The sequence below is a fragment of the Salvia miltiorrhiza genome, chromosome 4 (genome assembly GCF_028751815.1).
Source record: "Salvia miltiorrhiza cultivar Shanhuang (shh) chromosome 4, IMPLAD_Smil_shh, whole genome shotgun sequence".
Lineage (NCBI taxonomy): Eukaryota > Viridiplantae > Streptophyta > Magnoliopsida > Lamiales > Lamiaceae > Salvia > Salvia miltiorrhiza.
The window spans coordinates 14,018,273-14,043,162 of record NC_080390.1 but is presented as its reverse complement, the minus strand read 5'-3'; the positions used below and the strand labels follow the sequence as shown (position 1 = coordinate 14,043,162).

The 24,890-nt window shown below is 44.2% G+C and overlaps 2 non-coding genes across 2 annotated transcripts; both read left to right on the top strand.

Annotated features, from left to right (window-relative positions):
- The first annotated feature begins 14,888 nt into the window (after positions 1 to 14,888).
- Positions 14,889 to 14,995, top strand: LOC131024048 (small nucleolar RNA R71). The gene has a single exon (XR_009101643.1). It is a non-coding gene; the product is annotated as a small nucleolar RNA R71 (small nucleolar RNA).
- Positions 14,996 to 23,520: 8,525 nt separating this feature from the next.
- On the top strand, positions 23,521 to 23,627 carry LOC131024045 (small nucleolar RNA R71). The gene has a single exon (XR_009101640.1). It is a non-coding gene; the product is annotated as a small nucleolar RNA R71 (small nucleolar RNA).
- The last annotated feature ends 1,263 nt before the right edge of the window (positions 23,628 to 24,890 follow it).

The window sequence follows — 24,890 nt, the reverse complement described above, 5'->3', positions numbered from 1 at the left end:
GAAGGCAGCGCAGAGCGGAGTTTTTCGAGGGCAGTGCAAGCGATGGTTTCCGAGGGCAGCGCAGGGTGGTAATCTTCAGCTGCGCAGCCCACAGGCCAAGACGGTGGGGGGATCATGGAGTTAACAGGTGCTGAAGAGAGCCATGGCGCTTTAAATGTCCATCATCAGTTGCTGAAAACATCATACCCGACAAAGGGATTCCCGCGCTGGCGGGCAATTATTATTTTCTCACGGCTCCGCCCTGAAGCTTCTCCTGGAGCAGAGCTGATGGTTGCAATTTATGGTGCAATTTACATATGAATGTCAAGTTGTGGATGCTACAGTGCTGCCAAGCGAAATATCGTGGATGCTAAAACAGCGAAGACAAGACGGCCCACAAACGATGGACGTTATGACTCAGCCCGGGAAGAAGTTTTTGATCTTCAGCGCTGTATTTTGTTATTATCAACTGCACTGAAATGGATGCTGATGTTGCTTTGGAAAGTGATCAATAATGTCGCGCGAGATCAAGACAATGCTGTTGCACTTCCACTTCCTGATCCGAGGATGCAGATATTCTTCAAGGGAAACTAGAGCCTCGAGAGGGCAGCGCAGGCGGTGGTCTCCAAGAGAAATTGGAGTATCAAGAGGGCAGCGCAGGTTCGAAGAACGCAAGTGGGCACTTCGTCAGTTCGCTACTGCGCTGATGTAGCATCGCACAAGAACATTGGGATGTCTTTTATCCAGTGATCTTATTCATGGTTTATGGTCTAAATGTTGACGTTTATGCATGGTCTGTTGAGATTTCTTTGCTTATGACTTCCTGTGCCTTTGTTTGATTTTTTGCAAGGGCATGTTAATACCACCAACCGGTCATCCAAGTCGTCGATGATTTGCTCAATGTCCATCAAGTTCGTGGTTAGGGGTTCACAACTGCGCTAATTCACAGCTCGGGAACAAAGCAGGGTTCGGCACGAAGATATCTCCTCCTTCATTAAGCTGCGCAGCCAGCTCCGGGTCTCCCTCTCCTCCTTCATTAAGCTGCGCAGCCAGCTCGGGTTCTCCCCTCTCCTCTGGCACCCCGATCAAGTTCAAATGATTGGCGTAGCCGCTCTGACCAAGTTCCTGGCGAAGATACAGAGGCAGCGCAGGCAGTCGATGCAAGTGCTTTGGCAGCAACTTCAACGCAGACAAAAATCCTCACGAAGAAAGTGAAATTAGAAGGGCAGTGCAGCTGTTTTGAGTGAAGGGAAGCGCAAGTTCAAAGATACGCGGAAGAGCAGCGCAGTTGTCTTGAATGCAGGGCAGCGTGGGTCAAACCAATTGGCATGATCAGAGTGACTCTATCAATCTAATATAGTGACGAGTAATCTGTTATTTTTATTTTGGGGTTGATGTTGTGTTCAATTTTATTAGGATTATTCATTTGGATATTGCATTTAAATTTCAATAACTGAATTTGGGATATGGCAACTATCTCTTGCTTTATTTGGGTACCCAATTATCACCGGCTGATTTTGACCTATATCTAGGTGGAAAAAAAATACTCTTACAATTGAAACAGTGAGTACTTGTCGAATGGCAGAACTCTATTGAAATTCAGGGTGTGAGGAAAGCTTAAAGTATTTGATTTTGAAGGAAATTTGATCTTGGGCACTTTGCCCCCTTGACTCATATGTTTTTCTTGAAAAAATGGATCAGGGTTGGGGTAAATGAAATATATATCTTTGTCATGAATGAGTTCACAGCCCTGTTTTAAGGGCTCTCATATTTTTACTAATACTTTTGCTTAAGAATTCTTACAGCACAGGATAAACATCTCCGGGGGGAAGGACTTGAACAAATATGGTGAACACCATACATATGAAAAGGTCACCCACTAACAAGGGGTGACTCAGAAAATGAGCTTTAGTGGCAATTCAGCCACGCTACGGAGGGGAAAGCCTTAAGTGGAATCTGGGTCTTCTCAGCGCAGTCAGGACATTTACCTCAGCTACCTCTGCGCAGCTATCTCAGAGCAGCTATCTAGTTAGCTCATCTACCTCAAGGCAGCTACCTCTGCGCAGCTATCTCAGAGCAGCTATCTAGTTAGCTCATCTACCTCAAGGCAGCTACCTCTGCGCAGCTATCTCAGAGCAGCTATCTAGTTAGCTCATCTACCTCAAGGCAGCTACCTCTGCGCAGCTATCTCAGAGCAGCTATCTAGTTAGCTCATCTACCTCAAGGCAGCTACCTCTGCGCAGCTATCTCAGAGCAGCTATCTAGTTATCTCAGCTACCTCAAGGCAGCTACCTCAGTGCAGTTATCTCAGAGCAGCTATCTCAGCTATCTCAGTAATGTTCAGCGCAGAATGTTTGAGCCGTTGTCAGTTCAGAATGTCTATGCTCCGCGCAGGAATACCGTAAGCCGCGAAAGTTAGACAGGGGTGTACCATCTTTGATTGTCTATGCTCCGCGCAGGAATACCGTAAGCCGCGAAAGTTAGACAGGGGTGTACCATCTTTGATTGTCTATGCTCCGCGCAGGAATACCGTAAGCCGCGAAAGTTAGACAGGGGTGTACCATCTTTGTACCATCTTGAGGGCCGCTTCGGCGGGGGTGTACCATCTTGAGGGCCGCTTCGGCGGGGGTGTACCATCTTAAGGGCCGCTTCGGCGGGGGTGTACCATCTTGAGGGCCGCTTCGGCGGGGGTGTACCATCTTAAGGGCCGCTTCGGCGGGGGTGTACCATCTTGAGGGCCGCTTCGGCGGGGGTGTACCATCTTAAGGGCCGCTTCGGCGGGGGTGTACCATCTTAAGGGCCGCTCTGCGGGGGTGTACCATCTTTGTTCCATCTTAAGGGCCGCTCTGCGGGGGTGTACCATCTTTGTTCCATCCTAAGGGCCGCTTCGGCGGGGGTGTACCATCTTAAGGGCCGCTCTGCGGGGGAGTACCACCAATGTTTCACAAAGTCTTCTCGACGCAGCGCCGCCTCTCTGCTCGGCAGCGCGGCCAGCGCCGCCTCTCCGCTCGGCAGCGTAGTCAGCGCCGCCTCTCTGCTCGGCAGCGCAGCCATGTGCCTCGACGCAGCGCCGCCTCTCTGCTCGGCAGCGCAGCCAGTGCCACCTCTCTACTCGGCAGCGCAGCTAGCGTCGCCTCGCTCCCTTGTTGCTATCTCAGTGCAGTTAGCGCGGGGTTGTTAGCGCAGTTAGTGCAGCGCAGTCAGCACGGTCTTCTCAGTGCAGCTACCTCTGTTATCTCAGCGCAGATCACTTGAGTCTTCTCAGCACAGGGAATTATATATGCTTAATTGACACGGGAGAGCAGCACAGCGCTGACTTCACAACACACACCACTAGTTGAACAAAGAGAACGCTGTTCAACTAGACCAGGGGGGAGTAGCTGATGAGGACTGGAATACTCATTAGCGTTGTGCTTCGTAATCCAAGCTTATTTTACCTTGTTATGATTATTGTTATTATATAAACTAACGAACACAGGTCTAACTGAAGAGACTTGCTAACAAATGAGTACAAAGAGTCAATCAGCCTTGACCCAAGTACAGAGCTGCTCAGCCAGACCAGAGCAGCGCAGACCAGAGCAGCACGGCACCGCAGCACGGCACCGCAGCACAGCACCGCAGCACGGCACCGCAGCACGGCACCGCAGCACGGCACCGCAGCACGGCACCGCGGCACGGCACCGCAGCACAGCACCGCAGCACAGGAGCACGGCACCGCAGCACGGGAGCGCAGCACAGCATCGCAGCACAACAGCGTAGAACAGCAGCACAGCCAGAGCGCAGAGCTGGTCTTACTGGAGCCGGAGTTACCCGCTTCACCAACAAAGGACAGCGTAGATGGGTCAAATCAAGATCATTAAAGGGCCTAAATCCAACTATTAGAGTTCATGGGCCTAAGGCCTTTAGGGTTCATTCTCACAACTATAAATAGGAGCTTTAGCATTAGCATGGGGGATCGGTTCATTTAAGCAACACACTTGTAACATGTAAACACTCTCAATATAGTGAAACCAACGAAGAACTCCCGTTGATGTAGGTCTTGATGGCCGAACCACGTAAACCCATGTGTCATTTATTGCTTTTTAGTTTCTAGTTTAGGTGTTGGTGGTTGAGCGCTTCACCACTACCCTAGGATCAGTTGTCTTTTATATTTGATTTTTCCTACGATCTTTTAATTATTGTTATTTGCATTTTTGTTTAAGTTAATTAAACCTTCCTTCTTTCGTTTGCCTGAATATTACTAGAGTTTAAATTAGGATTACTTAGAGTGATTCGCTATAATAGTCCCTGTGGATACGATACCCGGTTACTGATTATTTGCTACAATTGCACCGTGTTAGTTGCGGTATTTGTTGCTAAGAAATTAGTGATCACACTCCAAGAAGCTACAACGGTAGGAAGTACACCTTAGTAGTTGTGGATGATTATTCACGATATACTTGGGTTATCTTTCTCTTCGAGAAGAAAGAGACGCTGGAGGAACTGCCAAAGCTGCTGAGAAGACTGAGCGTTGAAAAGGAAGTCAACATCATCAGCATCAGATCAGATCGTGGGACTGAGTTCCTCAATACTGTCATTCGTGAGTATTGTGATGAACAAGGAATCAGTCATCAAACTTCTGCAGCAAGGACTCCACAGCAGAACGGAGTTGCAGAAAGAAGAAACCGGTCTTTGAAGGAAGCAGCAAGGACGATACTAGCCGAATCAAAACTCCCCTTGAAGTTTTGGGCCGAAGCAGTCAACAACGCATGCTACACGCAGAATCGCTCCTTCCTCACTCAGAGACATGGAAAAACTCCATACGAGCTATGGAAGAACAGAAAGCCTTCGATTGCCTACTTTCATGCTTTCGGTTCTAAGTGTTTCATCCACATCAATGAAAAGAAGAGGTTAAACACTTTCGATAGCAAGGCTGATCCAGGAGTACTCTTCCTTGGACACTCTGGAACAGAACGTTCAAGCAAAGCCTATCGAGTGTTTAACTCTCAAACTCTTTGTGTTGAAGAAACACCTCATGTGATCTTTGATGAGTCTACAGATGATTTCAGGGAACAAGAAGCTGAAAAGTGCGTCCAGAACACTGAAAGTTCCAAAGCTGAAATCCACAACACCGAGCCCTCTACTGTCTTGGTGTGGGGACCAGGCAAAGATGAAGATACTGAGATGCTTCAGTATCAAAAGATCAGCCAAAGGTCTGAAGTTTAGACTGGAGCCAATGCAGATGGCATCAGTCAAGGGGGAATTCCAGTTGCTGAAGATCGAGTTGAACGTGAAGAAGCAGCTCCAGCTCAACTCTCCCCTGCTCCAGAAGGTGCTCAACACCTCAGAACCATTCTGACCGAAGAAGCCCCACCATCTCTAGAAGAGATCAAGAAGTATCCAAGATGGTTTGAACTCCACTCAAAGGAGAACATCATTGGAGAACCATCAGATGGCGTCAAGACTCGGAGATCAATGTGCAACCTCGTCTTCGACATCAATCAGAACTGCATCAACGAAGATAAGAATTTCAGTTGTTTCTTATCATCTACAGAGCCCAAGGATATTGAAGAAGCTCTGAAGTCTACTCATTGGGTCATTGCAATACTAGAAGAACTCAATGAATTCAACCGGAATTCAGTTTGAGAGCTTGTGGATCGACCAGACGATGCAAAGGTGATTGGCTTGAAATGGATCTTCAAGAACAAGAAAGACGAAGAAGGAAACGTTGTAAGAAACAAAGCAAGGCTTGTAGCTAAAAGATACAGTCAAGAAGAAGGAATCGACTACGACGAGACGTTCGCTCCAGTTGCCAGATTGGAAGCAGTCAGACTCTTCTTAGCCTTCGCAGCTCACAAAGGTTTCAAGGTACACCAAATGGATGTCAAGTGTACATTTCTCAATGGAGTGCTCACAGATGAAGTCTATGTAGAACAACCTCCAGGGTTTGAGGTTGCTGGACCAGAAAAGGTGTACAAGCTGAAGAAAGCGCTCTATGGATTGAAGCAAGCACCAAGAGCGTGGTATGATACTCTCTCGGAGTATCTTGTTGAACAAGGTTTCAAGAAAGGATCTGTGGACAGAACTCTGTTCACTCTCAAAGAATGAGAAGATCTCTTGCTTGTTCATATTTATGTTAATGACATAATCTTCGGATCCAAATCCGAACGCATGTGCAAGAAGTTTGCTGACATCATGACCAACAAGTTTCAAATGTCCATGATGGGAGAAATGAATTTCTTTCTCGGATTGCAAGTCAAGCAGACCAACAAAGGAATACTGATCAGTCAGTCCAAGTATGCCAAGGAACTGATAGCCAAGTTCGGTATTCAGCACATGAAGTCAGTCAAGATCCCAATGAACACAAACTGGAAAGTTGATCCAGGTTCAGAAGGAAAATCTGTATCTTCAACGAAGTACAGAGAAATCATTGGATCTTTGCTGTATTTGACTGCGAGCAGACCAGACATCGCATTTGCAGTCGGGGTATGTGCAAGATATCAATCAGATCCAAAGGAAGCTCATTTGGATGCAGCAAAGCGGATTCTAAGATATCTCAAAGGCACACCCAATTTAGGATTGTGGTATCCAGCAGACGACGACATCAAGCTCACCGGATATTCAGACTCAGACTTCGGTGGATGCAAGCTTGATCGCAAATCAACCTCCGGAACATGTCAATTCCTAGGCAACAAGCTCATCTCTTGGTTTTCAAAGAAGCAGACTTCAGTCGCCACCTCTACAACTGAAGCTGAATATGTTGCTGCCGGAAGCTGCTTCTCACAAATCCTGTGGTTAGTCCATCAATTAAAGGACTATGGGATCGACGAAAAGAAAGTTCCTATCTATTGCGACAGCTCCAGTGCTATTGCAATCTCCCAGAATCCAGTTCATCACACCAGAGTTAAGCATATTGCTATTCGACATCACTTCATCCGTGATCATGTCGAAAAGAAGAATATCTCTGTGAAATGGATTCCCACTGCTATTCAGAGAGCGGACCTGCTGACCAAGGCTCTTCCAGAAGAGAGGTTCAATGATCTATGTGGAAAGATCGGCCTCATCAACCCTGAAGAGTGATGCTGTGTTTGAAAACTTTCTCAAACAGTCTGATCACTAAATTATTAGCAACAAATTACCGCAACTAACACGGTGCAATTGTAGCACAAATAACAAGTAACCGAGTATCGTATCCACAGGGACTATTATAATGAATCACTCTAAGTAATCCTAATTAAACTCTAGTAATATTCAGGCAAACGAAAGAAGGAAAGTTTAATTAACTTAAACTAAAACACTAATAACAATAATTAAAATCGCGTAGGAAAAATCAAGTATTAAAAGACAACTGATCCTAGGGTAGTAAATTCATCAATTAAATCTACGCAATAAATCTATTAATCCTATGTACCAATTTAATCCAGTTATGATGAGAGATCACTTAATTAATCAATTACTCTCGCTAGAGCAGCAACGATCGTAGATTAGTAAATTCTCTATCTCCGTTAGGTCTCAAGAAAATCTACTAACTCCCAATAGTTCCTAAGAATAGCTCCCTATGATCCACCTATCTCCGCTAGGTCTCAAGGTTAAAAATCATATCATACATTCCTGAATCCGCTAAACAGTTATCTCCGCTAGGTCTCAAACCGAATAGCTAAACATGCAAACTATTGATCAGATAATTTACAAGAAATTAAGCACCAGGAATTATGAATCATAATCTGGAAGGCACAAAGGTATTAACAAATAAAACACATAAATTCAATCAACTATTTACAAACCCTAGAATCAGCTAAAGGAAACTAGCTAGACATAGTAAAATAAAACACAAACATAATTAAAGAGAATGCAATTGTAAAAACTGAATTATATAAAAACCGAATAAAAACGATTGTAGCGACTTGAATCTTCAATCTTGATCCAAGCCTTGAAAACTAGAAAGCTAAAATATTCTAAAGCTAAAACTATAAAACTGAAAATATAAGTCTGGGTGTCGGGGCTCTCTCGAATAGGTCAAAAGAGGACCTATTTATAAGCTTCAGCTTTCCTTCGGATCACCATGGAAGTTGCCATGCAAAGTAGAATTCTAATGGTAATAGAATCGTGTGAATTAAGGCAACTCTCCAGCTGGATGCGCGCTTCTGGAAAACACTCCTACTCTCGCCAACTTCGCAGCTCTCGCCAAAGGAATGGATGATTTCCCTGACCTCGCCAGAGAAATGGTTTGCCAGCGGAATGATGATCTCTCTGGCATTCGCCAGAGGAACGGGTGATATCTCAGGTACTTCGTCAGCGGAATGGGTCGCCAGCGGAATGTCTTCCGCTCTGGCCTTCCTCCGCTCTGGCCTTCCTCCGCTCTGGCAGCGGGGAAGTGAATCCTCTGGCAGCGAGGACTCCTCTGGTGATGACTTCGCTGGCATGACTTCTCTGCTCTGGCGAAGTGATTTCTCTGGCGTGACTTCTCTGCTCTGGCGAAGTGATTTCTCTGGCGTGACTTCTCTGCTCTGGAGATGTCGGCTCCTCTGGTATTCGCGGATTTCTCTGGACTAGCTTTTGATTCCTCTGGCTTTCGATTCCTCTGGCGCGTCGATTCCTCTGACGCCAGAGGAATGGTGATTTCTCTTCTCTGAAGACCAGAACACCTAGAAAACGCCAAATTCATCCAAAGTTCTCCAAAATTGCATCCTTTCATCTTGAAAGCCTAAATCTCCTGCAAAGCATATAATACACCATATAACGCACCAAATTCCAGAAGATTAACTTAAAACACGCACAAATAAACCCATAAAAATAGTGTAAATTAAGCATAAATCAACTCCCCCACACTTAGCCTTTTGCTTGTCCTCAAGCAAAATCTATATGAATCCTAGGAAGAAATTGATTTCAACAATGTAAATTTCCATCCACTCATTCACAAAGTCAATTTAAAACTTTACAATCAACACACATTTCTCAATCATGCAAGTAACTCAAAGTTTAAGAAGCAACAAAAGAGTAATGCGAGTAATTCGATCAGACCCAATTCTCCGCTAGAAGTGAATTCCCTAATGTGATCGCCTTTATAATCAATATCACCATTTTTTCACACTTTGTGTGCTTGAGATTTCTCGACAGTTGAGCCATAATTCATGAAATAAAACCATTTGGATGTAATCCAAAGTCTTTTCACGTGGTTTCCCATGCTCATAGTTAGACTAGAGGAGCAGAGACTCAGAGCTATCACATTTCAGAACAGGCCAGATGTTTCAGAGCTGGCAATTTTTAGAGTTGGCAATTCGTCCAACATTTTCACAGATAAGATACGATCGTAGGCAATCACAATGACAACACTCCTTCTAGCATCTACCGGACAAATCACGTTTTACTAACTTACAAAAGTGTTGCAACAAAACTCATCGTTCTTTGCACAATCAAGAAACATATATTAAAAGTAAAATAAGAATATCCTCCATTCATTCACAAACCCGAAATTCACATCGAACACCATCCTCTCTTCCACAAATTCATAAAAATTAGCAAGATTCGAGACCAAAAACTAAGCATAGAAAAATCAATTTCGCCCAATTTTGAAAAATATAAGTTCCAAAACACCCCCCCACACTTAAAGCATGCCATGTCCTCAGGGCATAAAAGAAATAAGAAGAGTGTAGAAAACATCCCTGATTTTCGGCATTTGAAAAACTGAATCATCGTGAGAGGTGGCGAAAAGGTGGGTTTGCGGCCTCTGCAGAGGGGAGAGTGGCGGCACTGAACAGGGCAGCGAAGTGAGCGGCTGCACTGGAAACACGAAGACTTCCAGAAAACTGGCAGAGAAAACCTGCCCCCAAACTAAACAAAGAAACAAAGAGAAACAAAACAAAACGAAACAGAAAGAAAGGAAAACAATTGGGTTACCTCCCAACAAGTGCTTAATTTAACGTCTAGAGATCGACGATACCTCAAACTCATGGGTCATTGAATTTGACAACTTCAAGACCACGATCCACGCTTGACTTGAAGTATGGTTTGAGACGATGACCGTTGTCAGTGAAGATAGTGCCATCAGCAGCAAACAACTCATACGTCCCATTCCAATTGCTCTTATGCACCACATATGACCCTGTCCATCTTGATTGCAGCTTACCAGGAAACAAACGTAATTTTGAATTGTATAAAAGTACCTCATCTCCTGGCTTGATTTCCTTGGTGCAGATGCTCAAATCATGGAATTTCTTGGCCCTCTCTTTGTAGATGCGGGAACTCTCATAGGCCTCATTCCTCCATTCATCTAACTCCGTCAATAGATCTCGCCTTGTGTGACCGGCCTCCTTAAACTCCAAATTGATTCTCCTCGTCGCCCAATATGCCTTATGCTCAATCTCAACAGGTAAATGACATGACTTGCCAAAGACAAGTTGATAGGGAGACATACCAATTGGAGTTTTGTAAGCAGTGCGATACGCCCAAAGAGCATCATCTAGGTGCTTCGCCCAATCCTTCTTATTGGCGACACTCTTCTCCAAAATCTGCTTGATCTCTCGATTCGCTAACTCTGCCTGCCCATTAGCTTGAGGATGATATGGAGTCGTCACCTTGTGCTTTACTCCATACTTTGCCAACACGCTTGCTAGTAACTTGTTGTTGAAGTGCGACCCCTCATCACTAAGCAACGCTCTCGGTGCTCCGAACCGAGTCAAAATATTCTTTTGCAAGAATTTAATGACTACCTTGGAATCATTGGTGGAAGTTGGGATCGCCTCCACCCATCGAGACACATACTCTACAGCAAGCAATATGTAGAAAAAACCGCAAGAAGCAGGGAAAGGACCCATGAAGTCAATTCCCCACACATCAAACAGCTCCACCTCAACAATGATGTTCTGTGGCATCTCATCCCTCTTTGTAATGTTGCCCATGCGCTGGCATCGATCGCAAGACTTCACAAAGGCATGGCAGTCTGCGAAAATTGAAGGCCAATAAAAACCGCTATGATTTATCTTCATGGCAGTGCGGTTGGCAGCAAAGTGGCCTCCACTAGGCGAGCTATGGCACTCCTCAATGATCTTCGGCCATTCATGCTCCCTAACACATCGTCGAATAAAGCCATCGGCGCACCTCCGGTATAGGTAAGGATCCCCCAATAATAAAACTTGACATCATGTAGGAACTTCTTCTTTTGATAGTGTGATAACCCCTCGGGAAGAGCTCCAATAACCAAGTAATTGCTATACTTTGCATACCAAGGATCCTTAAATAACAGAACCCATATCTGCTCATCGGGGAAAAACTCATTGATGGCCTTCTTCGGATCATCTCCTTCGATCGGATTCTCCAATCTAGACAAGTGATCGGCTACCACATTCTCACACCCCTTTCGATCACGAATCTCCATATCAAATTCTTGAAGCAACAAGATCCATCGAATCAAGCGGGGCTTGGAGTCCTTCTTTGTGAACAAGTAGCGGATGGCGGCATGATCAGTGTAGACAATTGAATGAGTTCCAATCAAATAAGAACGGAACTTATCAAAAGCATACACCACAGCTAGCAGCTCCTTCTCCGTGGTGGTGTAATTCCTCTGAGCAGAATCCAAAGTTTTACTAGTATAGTAAATTACCTTGAATAAATTATCTCTCTTTTGTCCCAACACAGCTCCCACAGCCCAATCGCTAGCATCGCACATCAATTCAAACGGAGCACTCCAATCCGGCGTGATCAACACTGGTGTAGAAATCAGCGCGGCTTTCAACTTCTCAAATGAGACGCGGCATTCCTCGGTGAAGACAAACTTCACATCCTTCTCTAGTAAAGCACAAAGTGGCTTGGACAGCTTGGAGAAGTCTTTGATGAAGCGTCTATAAAATCTTGCATGCCCAAGAAAACTCCGCACTGATTTCACAGAAGTAGGCGGCGGCAACTTTTCAATGGCCACAATCTTAGCACGATCCACCTCCAATCCTTGGGCAGAGACCCTATGCCCCAATACAATGCCCTCACGAACCATGAAGTGACACTTTTCCCAATTGAGCACGCGTGCTGTCTCTTCACATCGCTGCAACACTTGAGCTAGATTGTCCAAGCAATTATCAAAAGAAGATCCAAAGACAGAGAAATCATCCATGAATACCTCCATGATATTTTCAATCAACCCATGGAAAATCGCCATCATGCAGCGCTGGAAAGTGGCAGGAGCATTGCAAAGACCAAAAGAAATTCTCCTAAAAGCAAAGATGCCATAGGGACAAGTGAACGCGGTCTTATGCTGATCCTCCGGGGCTATCATGATTTGATTGTAGCCCGAGTACCCATCCAAGAAACAATAGTACTTATACCCTGCCAAACGGTCAAGCATCTGATCAATAAACGGCAAAGGGAAGCAATCCTTTCGTGTGGCTGCATTCAATGCTCGGTAATCAATGCACACGCGCCATCCTGTGACCAGCCTTGTAGCTATGAGCTCATCTTTTTCATCTTTAACTACTGTCATGCCTCCCTTCTTGGAGACAACTTGAGTGGGACTCACCCACTCACTATCAGAAATGGCATAGCTAATGCCGGCATCCAACCACTTCAGCACCTCCTTTCTCACCACTTCTTGCATAGCTGGATTCAAACGTCTCTGCGGCTGCACCTTAGGTTTGTATTCCTGCTCCAATAGAATACGATGCATGCAAATAAAAGGACTAATTCCTTTGATGTCAGAAATAGACCATCCTATAGCAGACTTGTATTTCCTCAAAACTCGCATCAACTTTTCCAACTCCAACGGAGATAGATAGGCAGACACAATAACAGGAAAAGTTTCATTTTCACCCAAAAATTGGTACTTCAAGTGCTCTGGAAGTTGTTTCAGCTCAATTTTGGGTGCGGCCGCTGGCCCGGCTGATCCCTCTGGCCTTCTTGATTCCTCTGACTTGGCTGATTCCTCTGGCCCTCTTGATTCCTCTGACTTGGCTGATTCCTCTGGCCCGGCGGATTCCTCTGGCCCGGCTGATCTTTCTGGCGCAGAGAATTCTTGTTCCACCAACTTCCTTCCCCCATCCACAGGTTTGCGAATATCCATGTAAGGCACAGGATCGATGGGATGTCTCTTTACGGCCTACAGCTCTGCAATATAATCTAAGATCTCATCACACGCCTCGTCTAGATTGGAATAAGGGTATAATGACTGTGTGATGTATTCCTCCAAAGGATCCTTCACGGCTGCAGGGAAATCTACTACAGACTCAATTGAGTTGCAATCCTCGATTTGTGGTTCAGCTGGCTTCTTCATTGCATCATAGATGGATAACGTCATTTTTTCATCGTTGACGCGGAAAGTAAGATCTCCCTCTTGAACGTCTATCAACGCACGTCCCGTAGCTAGAAACGGACGTCCTAAGATCAATGGAGTATTCTTGTCCTCCGGCATGTCCAAGACTACAAAATCTGCAGGGAAAATAAACTGCTCTACCTGCACTAGAACATCCTCCACCACTCCCTTGGGATATGTGATGGAACGATCTGCCATTTGCAATGCAATTGAGGTAGGTTTGATATCTCCAATCTCCAACCGGTTGGAAATAGAGAGAGGCATCAAATTGATGCTTGCCCCTAAGTCACAAAGCACGCGGGAGAAGTTCTGCCCTCCAATCACACAGGCGATAGTAAAGCTACCAGGATCCTTTTGCTTCAATGGTAGCTTCCTTTGTAGCACTGCACTGCATTCCTCGGAAAGATTTATCGTCTCGTATTTCCCCAACTTCCTTTTGTTGGAGACTGCATCCTTGAGGAACTTGGCGTAGCCTGGCATATCTCTCAAAGCATCAAGTAAAGGAATGTGGATGTGAAGCTTTGAAAACATCTCCATAAACTTGGCTAACTTCTGATCCATCTTTGGCTTTGCCAGACTATTCGGGAAGGGTGCTACAGGCTTGTACTCTGGCCTAGGAAACGTAGGAGTAGGAATAGGCTTCTTAGCAGCAGAGGTATTCGATGATTCTTTAGAAGTAGACGGTGAATCGCGCACAATTGTCTCCAAGTCATCCTCCTCAACTATCTCGATACCTTTTTCCTCGCCATTCCGCTGCTCCGTCTGATCTCGCTGCGCTGGCTGATCCCGCTGTTCTACAGAGGAATGGTGATTCCTCTGATCTGCAGAAGAATGGAGATTCCTCTGGTCTGCATGATTTTGATATTGAGTTCCGCTCCTTAGATGAATTGCATTACACTGATTTTTGGGATTAATTTCAGTGTTGCTAGGAAAGTGGCCCGACTTGTGCTGTGCAGCTGCTTGGTTAGCCATTTGACCAACTTGATTCTCTAAAATCTGCACTTGCTTGGATAGTGCTGACACATTTTGCTCCATGCCGAACATTTTGGTTCCCAAGTTTGCCGAGTTTGCCTCCATTCCGGTGACCTTCACCAATACTTGCTTCATCATTTCCTCCATTGATTCTTTCTTTGGCTCATTGATGATTCCCCCACTGGAAACAGAAAATCCAGGTGGAGGCTGCAAAGCATTGTTGGGATTTGAATAGGAAAAATTTGGATGATTCCTATTATTTGGATGGTACGGTGGATTTCCGCCCTGATGTCCCTGATAGTTTGGCCTATGGAATTGGTACTGCCGCTGGACAAAATTAGTATCTTCAAACTGTGCTACATCGGATGAAATCGGCTGCTGAGGGATTTTGGCTAGCAGTGCTTTTCTCTCCAAGTCATACTGCTTTTGAAGAGCTTCGTATTTCTCCTTAAAATCATCTCTCTCCTCGTTTACAGCTGCAATTCTTCTCGTAGAATTTCTGTCATTCGGCCATTGATAACTGTTGGAGGCCATCTCTTCTATCACACGATAAGCCTCCTTTGTATTTCTATGGAGAAGACATCCACCTGCAGTAGCATCCACCATACTTTTTGTCAGACCAGTCAAACCATTATAAAAGTGAATGATTTGCTGATCCTCCGTAAAACCATGTTGTGGACAGTTCCTGAGCAGCTCACGAAATCTTTCCCAGGCATCATGAATGGTCTCATCTCCTAGCTGGGAAAAGTGAGAAATTTCCGCAATGATTTTCTGAGCTTTAGAAGCAGGAAAGTATTTTGCCAGGAAAGCTCTACACAAATCCTCCCATCCAGTAATAGCACCTCTGTCCAAACTCTTGAACCACTCCTTCGCTCTGTCCCTGAGAGAGAATCCAAACATCTTCATTCTGATGGCATCAGGTGGCACTCCATTCTGCTTAATAGTGTCGCAGATATCTAGAAACTGAGTGATGTGAGCATGCGGATTTTTAGAAGCCGCTCCAGTAAACTGTTCAGCTTGCACCATGTTTATCAATCCCGGCTTCAGCTCGAACGTGTTAGCCTGCACAGTTGGTCCCCATCTGCCTCCTTGAAATTGATCAACCCGAGGCTGATACATGTGATTCAGTGGTGGCTCTGGTGGAGGAGTCCGGTTGCGCTCTCTCTCTTCGTCTAGCTGCCTCTGAAGGTGTGTCACGGCTCGCACAAGAGTTTCAAGGTCCATGTTATTCTGTTGCTCTGCCATTACTTGCTTCTTTTTGTCTCGATTGTCTCTTTTGTACTGCTTTTCGATTTCCAAGTTCAAAGGTACTAGATGTTCCTTTCCTTTGGATCTCGTGATCATACACGCCTGAGACGACAAACAAAAACAGAAATTTAAAAACTAAAAATAAAATAAAATAAAAACTTATAACGCCTGAACTAATGCTTAAGTCTAATCAGAAATATTAAAGTAAATTCTAAATAGTCCCCGGCAACGGCGCCAACAAGTTGATCACTAAATTATTAGCAACAAATTACCGCAACTAACATGGTGCAATTGTAGCACAAATAACAAGTAACCGAGTATCGTATCCACAGGGACTATTATAACGAATCACTCTAAGTAATCCTAATTAAACTCTAGTAATATTCAGGCAAACGAAAGAAGGAAAGTTTAATTAACTTAAACTAAAACACTAATAACAATAATTAAAATCGCGTAGGAAAAATCAAGTATTAAAAGACAACTGATCTTAGGGTAGTAAATTCATCAATTAAATCTACGCAATAAATCTATTAATCCTATGTACCAATTTAATCCAGTTATGATGAGAGATCACTTAATTAATCAATTACTCTCGCTAGAGCAGCAACGATCGTAGATTAGTAAATTCTCTATCTCCGTTAGGTCTCAAGAAAATCTACTAACTCCCAATAGTTCCTAAGAATAGCTCCCTATGATCCACCTATCTCCGCTAGGTCTCAAGGTTAAAAATCATATCATACATTCCTGAATCCGCTAAACAGTTATCTCCGTTAGGTCTCAAACCGAATAGCTAAACATGCAAACTATTGATCGGATAATTTACAAGAAATTAAGCACCAGGAATTATGAATCATAATCTGGAAGGCACAAAGGTATTAACAAATAATACACATAAATTCAATCAACTATTTACAAACCCTAGAATCAGCTAAAGGAAACTAGCTAGACATAGTAAAATAAAACATAAACATAATTAAAGAGAATGCAATTGTAAAAACTGAATTATATAAAAACCGAATAAAAACGATTGTAGCGACTTGAATCTTCAATCTTGATCCAAGCCTTGAAAACTAGAAAGCTAAAATATTCTAAAGCTAAAACTATAAAACTGAAAATATAAGTCTGGGTGTCGGGGCTCTCTCGAATAGGTCAAAAGAGGACCTATTTATAAGCTTCAGCTTTCCTTCGGATCACCATGGAAGTTGCCATGCAAAGTAGAATTCTAATGGTAATAGAATCGTGTGAATTAAGGCAACTCTCCAGCTGGATGCGCGCTTCTGGAAAACACTCCTACTCTCGCCAACTTCGCAGCTCTCGCCAAAGGAATGGATGATTTCCCTGACCTCGCCAGAGAAATGGTTTGCCAGCGGAATGATGATCTCTCTGGCATTCGCCAGAGGAACGGGTGATATCTCAGGTACTTCGTCAGCGGAATGGGTCGCCAGCGGAATGTCTTCCGCTCTGGCCTTCCTCCGCTCTGGCAGCGGGGAAGTGAATCCTCTGGCAGCGAGGACTCCTCTGGTGATGACTTCGCTGGCATGACTTCTCTGCTCTGGCGAAGTGATTTCTCTGGCGTGACTTCTCTGCTCTGGCGAAGTGATTTCTCTGGCGTGACTTCTCTGCTCTGGAGATGTCGGCTCCTCTGGTATTCGCGGATTTCTCTGGACTAGCTTTTGATTCCTCTGGCTTTCGATTCCTCTGGCGCGTCGATTCCTCTGACGCCAGAGGAATGGTGATTTCTCTTCTCTGAAGACCAGAACACCTAGAAAACGCCAAATTCATCCAAAGTTCTCCAAAATTGCATCCTTTCATCTTGAAAGCCTAAATCTCCTGCAAAGCATATAATACACCATATAACGCACCAAATTCCAGAAGATTAACTTAAAACACGCACAAATAAACCCATAAAAATAGTGTAAATTAAGCATAAATCAACTCCCCCACACTTAGCCTTTTGCTTGTCCTCAAGCAAAATCTATATGAATCCTAGGAAGAAATTGATTTCAACAATGTAAATTTCCATCCACTCATTCACAAAGTCAATTTAAAACTTTACAATCAACACACATTTCTCAATCATGCAAGTAACTCAAAGTTTAAGAAGCAACAAAAGAGTAATGCGAGTAATTCGATCAGACCCAATTCTCCGCTAGAAGTGAATTCCCTAATGTGATCGCCTTTATAATCAATATCACCATTTTTTCACACTTTGTGTGCTTGAGATTTCTCGACAGTTGAGCCATAATTCATGAAATAAAACCATTTGGATGTAATCCAAAGTCTTTTCACGTGGTTTCCCATGCTCATAGTTAGACTAGAGGAGCAGAGACTCAGAGCTATCACATTTCAGAACAGGCCAGATGTTTCAGAGCTGGCAATTTTTAGAGTTGGCAATTCGTCCAACATTTTCACAGATAAGATACGATCGTAGGCAATCACAATGACAACACTCCTTCTAGCATCTACCGGACAAATCACGTTTTACTAACTTACAAAAGTGTTGCAACAAAACTCATCGTTCTTTGCACAATCAAGAAACATATATTAAAAGTAAAATAAGAATATCCTCCATTCATTCACAAACCCGAAATTCACATCGAACACCATCCTCTCTTCCACAAATTCATAAAAATTAGCAAGATTCGAGACCAAAAACTAAGCATAGAAAAATCAATTTCGCCCAATTTTGAAAAATATAAGTTCCAAAACACCCCCCCACACTTAAAGCATGCCATGTCCTCAGGGCATAAAAGAAATAAGAAGAGTGTAGAAAACATCCCTGATTTTCGGCATTTGAAAAACTGAATCATCGTGAGAGGTGGCGAAAAGGTGGGTTTGCGGCCTCTGCAGAGGGGAGAGTGGCGGCACTGAACAGGGCAGCGAAGTGAGCGGCTGCACTGGAAACACGAAGACTTCCAGAAAACTGGCAGAGAAAACCTGCCCCCAAACTAAACAAAGAAACAAAGAGAAACAAAACAAAACGAAACAGAAAGAAAGGAAAACAATTGGGTTACCTCCCAACAAGTGCTTAATTTAACGTCTAGAGATCGACGATACCTCAAACTCATGGGTCATTGAATTTGACAACTTCAAGACCACGATCCACGCTTGACTTGAAGTATGGTTTGAGACGATGACCGTTGTCAGTGAAGATAGTGCCATCAGCAGCAAACAACTCATACGTCCCATTCCAATTGCTCTTATGCACCACATATGACCCTGTCCATCTTGATTGCAGCTTACCAGGAAACAAACGTAATTTTGAATTGTATAAAAGTACCTCATCTCCTGGCTTGATTTCCTTGGTGCAGATGCTCAAATCATGGAATTTCTTGGCCCTCTCTTTGTAGATGCGGGAACTCTCATAGGCCTCATTCCTCCATTCATCTAACTCCGTCAATAGATCTCGCCTTGTGTGACCGGCCTCCTTAAACTCCAAATTGATTCTCCTCGTCGCCCAATATGCCTTATGCTCAATCTGAACAGGTAAATGACATGACTTGCCAAAGACAAGTTGATAGGGAGACATACCAATTGGAGTTTTGTAAGCAGTGCGATACGCCCAAAGAGCATCATCTAGGTGCTTCGCCCAATCCTTCTTATTGGCGACACTCTTCTCCAAAATCTGCTTGATCTCTCGATTCGCTAACTCTGCCTGCCCATTAGCTTGAGGATGATATGGAGTCGTCACCTTGTGCTTTACTCCATACTTTGCCAACACGCTTGCTAGTAACTTGTTGTTGAAGTGCGACCCCCCATCACTAAGCAACGCTCTCGGTGCTCCGAACCGAGTCAAAATATTCTTTTGCAAGAATTTAATGACTACCTTGGAATCATTGGTGGAAGTTGGGATCGCCTCCACCCATCGAGACACATACTCTACAGCAAGCAATATGTAGGAAAAACCGCAAGAAGCAGGGAAAGGACCCATGAAGTCAATTCCCCACACATCAAACAGCTCCACCTCAACAATGATGTTCTGTGGCATCTCATCCCTCTTTGTAATGTTGCCCATGCGCTGGCATCGATCGCAAGACTTCACAAAGGCATGGCAGTCTGCGAAAATTGAAGGCCAATAAAAACCGCTATGATTTATCTTCATGGCAGTGCGGTTGGCAGCAAAGTGGCCTCCACTAGGCGAGCTATGGCACTCCTCAATGATCTTCGGCCATTCATGCTCCCTAACACATCGTCGAATAAAGCCATCGGCGCACCTCCGGTATAGGTAAGGATCCTCCCAATAATAAAACTTGACATCATGTAGGAACTTCTTCTTTTGATAGTGTGATAACCCCTCGGGAAGAGCTCCAATAACCAAGTAATTGCTATACTTTGCATACCAAGGATCCTTAAATAACAGAACCCATATCTGCTCATCGGGGAAAAACTCATTGATGGCCTTCTTCGGATCATCTCCTTCGATCGGATTCTCCAATCTAGACAAGTGATCGGCTACCACATTCTCACACCCCTTTCGATCACGAATCTCCATATCAAATTCTTGAAGCAACAAGATCCATCGAATCAAGCGGGGCTTGGAGTCCTTCTTTGTGAACAAGTAGCGGATGGCGGCATGATCAGTGTAGACAATTGAATGAGTTCCAATCAAATAAGAACGGAACTTATCAAAAGCATACACCACAGCTAGCAGCTCCTTCTCCGTGGTGGTGTAATTCCTCTGAGCAGAATCCAAAGTTTTACTAGTATAGTAAATTACCTTGAATAACTTATCTCTCTTTTGTCCCAACACAGCTCCCACAGCCCAATCGCTAGCATCGCACATCAATTCAAACGGAGCACTCCAATCCGGCGTGATCAACACTGGTGTAGAAATCAGCGCGGCTTTCAACTTCTTAAATGAGACGCGGCATTCCTCGGTGAAGACAAACTTCACATCCTTCTCTAGTAAAGCACAAAGTGGCTTGGACAGCTTGGAGAAGTCTTTGATGAAGCGTCTATAAAATCTTGCATGCCCAAGAAAACTCCGCACTGATTTCACAGAAGTAGGCGGCGGCAACTTTTCAATGGCCACAATCTTAGCACGATCCACCTCCAATCCTTGGGCAGAGACCCTATGCCCCAATACAATGCCCTCACGAACCATGAAGTGACACTTTTCCCAATTGAGCACGAGTGCTGTCTCTTCACATCGCTGCAACACTTGAGCTAGATTGTCCAAGCAATTATCAAAAGAAGATCCAAAGACAGAGAAATCATCCATGAATACCTCCATCATATTTTCAATCAACCCATGGAAAATCGCCATCATGCAGCGCTGGAAAGTGGCAGGAGCATTGCAAAGACCAAAAGAAATTCTCCTAAAAGCAAAGATGCCATAGGGACAAGTGAACGCGGTCTTATGCTGATCCTCCGGGGCTATCATGATTTGATTGTAGCCCGAGTACCCATCCAAGAAACAATAGTACTTATACCCTGCCAAACGGTCAAGCATCTGATCAATAAACGGCAAAGGGAAGCAATCCTTTCGTGTGGCTGCATTCAATGCTCGGTAATCAATGCACACGCGCCATCCTGTGACCAGCCTTGTAGCTATGAGCTCATCTTTTTCATCTTTAACTACTGTCATGCCTCCCTTCTTGGAGACAACTTGAGTGGGACTCACCCACTCACTATCAGAAATGGCATAGCTAATGCCGGCATCCAACCACTTCAGCACCTCCTTTCTCACCACTTCTTGCATAGCTGGATTCAAACGTCTCTGCGGCTGCACCTTAGGTTTGTATTCCTGCTCCAATAGAATACGATGCATGCAAATAGAAGGACTAATTCCTTTGATGTCAGAAATAGACCATCCTATAGCAGACTTGTATTTCCTCAAAACTCGCATCAACTTTTCCAACTCCAACGGAGATAGATAGGCAGACACAATAACAGGAAAAGTTTCATTTTCACCCAAAAATTGGTACTTCAAGTGCTCTGGAAGTTGTTTCAGCTCAATTTTGGGTGCGGCCGCTGGCCCGGCTGATCCCTCTGGCCTTCTTGATTCCTCTGACTTGGCTGATTCCTCTGGCCCTCTTGATTCCTCTGACTTGGCTGATTCCTCTGGCCCGGCGGATTCCTCTGGCCCGGCTGATCTTTCTGGCGCAGAGAATTCTTGTTCCACCAACTTCCTTCCCCCATCCACAGGTTTGCGAATATCCATGTAAGGCACAGGATCGATGGGATGTCTCTCTACGGCCTCCAGCTCTGCAATATAATCTAAGATCTCATCACACGCCTCGTCTAGATTGGAATAAGGGTATAATGACTGTGTGATGTATTCCTCCAAAGGATCCTTCACGGCTGCAGGGAAATCTACTACAGACTCAATTGAGTTGCAATCCTCGATTTGTGGTTCAGCTGGCTTCTTCATTGCATCATAGATGGATAACGTCATTTTTTCATCGTTGACGCGGAAAGTAAGATCTCCCTCTTGAACGTCTATCAACGCACGTCCCGTAGCTAGAAACGGACGTCCTAAGATCAATGGAGTATTCTTGTCCTCCGGCATGTCCAAGACTACAAAATCTGCAGGGAAAATAAACTGCTCTACCTGCACTAGAACATCCTCCACCACTCCCTTGGGATATGTGATGGAACGATCTGCCATTTGCAATGCAATTGAGGTAGGTTTGATATCTCCAATCTCCAACCGGTTGAAAATAGAGAGAGGCATCAAATTGATGCTTGCCCCTAAGTCACAAAGCACGCGGGAGAAGTTCTGCCCTCCAATCACACAGGCGATAGTAAAGCTACCAGGATCCTTTTGCTTCAATGGTAGCTTCCTTTGTAGCACTGCACTGCATTCCTCGGAAAGATTTATCGTCTCGTATTTCCCCAACTTCCTTTTGTTGGAGACTGCATCCTTGAGGAACTTGGCGTAGCCTGGCATATCTCTCAAAGCATCAAGTAAAGGAATGTTGATGTGAAGCTTTGAAAACATCTCCATAAACTTGGCTAACTTCTGATCCATCTTTGGCTTTGCCAGACTATTCGGGAAGGGTGCTACAGGCTTGTACTCTGGCCTAGGAAACGTAGGAGTAGGAATAGGCTTCTTAGCAGCAGAGGTATTCGATGATTCTTTAGAAGTAGACGGTGAATCGCGCACAATTGTCTCCAAGTCATCCTCCTCAACTATCTCGATACCTTTTTCCTCGCCATTCCGCTGCTCCGTCTGATCTCGCTGCGCTGGCTGATCCAGCTGTTCTACAGAGGAATGGTGATTCCTCTGATCTGCAGAAGAATGGAGATTCCTCTGGTCTGCATGATTTTGATATTGAGTTCCGCTCCTTAGATGAATTGCATTACACTGATTTTTGGGATTAATTTCAGTGTTGCTAGGAAAGTGGCCCGGCTTGTGCTGTGCAGCTGCTTGGTTAGCCATTTGACCAACTTGATTCTCTAAAATCTGCACTTGCTTGGATAGTGCTGACACATTTTGCTCCATGCTGAACATTTTGGTTCCCAAGTTTGCCGAGTTTGCCTCCATTCCGGTGACCTTCACCAATACTTGCTTCATCATTTCCTCCATTGATTCTTTCTTTGGCTCATTGATGATTCCCCCACTGGAAACAGAAAATCCAGGTGGAGGCTGCAAAGCATTGTTGGGATTTGAATAGGAAAAATTTGGATGATTCCTATTATTTGGATGGTACGGTGGATTTCCGCCCTGATGTCCCTGATAGTTTGGCCTATGGAATTGGTACTGCCGCTGGACAAAATTAGTATCTTCAAACTGTGCTACATCGGATGAAATCGGCTGCTGAGGGATTTTGGCTAGCAGTGCTTTTCTCTCCAAGTCATACTGCTTTTGAAGAGCTTCGTATTTCTCCTTAAAATCATCTCTCTCCTCGTTTACAGCTGCAATTCTTCTCGTAGAATTTCTGTCATTCGGCCATTGATAACTGTTGGAGGCCATCTCTTCTATCACACGATAAGCCTCCTTTGTATTTCTATGGAGAAGACATCCACCTGCAGTAGCATCCACCATACTTTTTGTCAGACCAGTCAAACCATTATAAAAGTGAATGATTTGCTGATCCTCCGTAAAACCATGTTGTGGACAGTTCCTGAGCAGCTCACGAAATCTTTCCCAGGCATCATGAATGGTCTCATCTCCTAGCTGGGAAAAGTGAGAAATCTCCGCAATGATTTTCTGAGCTTTAGAAGCAGGAAAGTATTTTGCCAGGAAAGCTCTACACAAATCCTCCCATCCAGTAATAGCACCTCTGTCCAAACTCTTGAACCACTCCTTCGCTCTGTCCTTGAGAGAGAATCCAAACATCTTCATTCTGATGGCATCAGGTGGCACTCCATTCTGCTTAATAGTGTCGCAGATATCTAGAAACTGAGTGATGTGAGCATGCGGATTTTCAGAAGCCGCTCCACTAAACTGTTCAGCTTGCACCATGTTTATCAATCCCGGCTTCAGCTCGAACGTGTTAGCCTGCACAGTTGGTCCCCATCTGCCTCCTTGAAATTGATCAACCCGAGGCTGATACATGTGATTCAGTGGTGGCTCTGGTGGAGGAGTCCGGTTGCGCTCTCTCTCTTCGTCTAGCTGCCTCTGAAGGTGTGTCACGGCTCGCACAAGAGTTTCAAGGTCCATGTTATTCTGTTGCTCTGCCATTACTTGCTTCTTTTTGTCTCGGTTGTCTCTTTTGTACTGCTTTTCGATTTCCAAGTTCAAAGGTACTAGATGTTCCTTTCCTTTGGATCTCGTGATCATACACGCCTGAGACGACAAACAAAAACAGAAATTTAAAAACTAAAAATAAAATAAAATAAAAACTTATAACGCCTGAACTAATGCTTAAGTCTAATCAGAAATATTAAAGTAAATTCTAAATAGTCCCCGGCAACGGCGCCAACAAGTTGATCACTAAATTATTAGCAACAAATTACCGCAACTAACACGGTGCAATTGTAGCACAAATAACAAGTAACCGAGTATCGTATCCACAGGGACTATTATAACGAATCACTCTAAGTAATCCTAATTAAACTCTAGTAATATTCAGGCAAACGAAAGAAGGAAAGTTTAATTAACTTAAACTAAAACACTAATAACAATAATTAAAATCGCGTAGGAAAAATCAAGTATTAAAAGACAACTGATCCTAGGGTAGTAAATTCATCAATTAAATCTACGCAATAAATCTATTAATCCTATGTACCAATTTAATCCAGTTATGATGAGAGATCACTTAATTAATCAATTACTCTCGCTAGAGCAGCAACGATCGTAGATTAGTAAATTCTCTATCTCCGTTAGGTCTCAAGAAAATCTACTAACTCCCAATAGTTCCTAAGAATAGCTCCCTATGATCCACCTATCTCCGCTAGGTCTCAAGGTTAAAAATCATATCATACATTCCTGAATCCGCTAAACAGTTATCTCCGCTAGGTCTCAAACCGA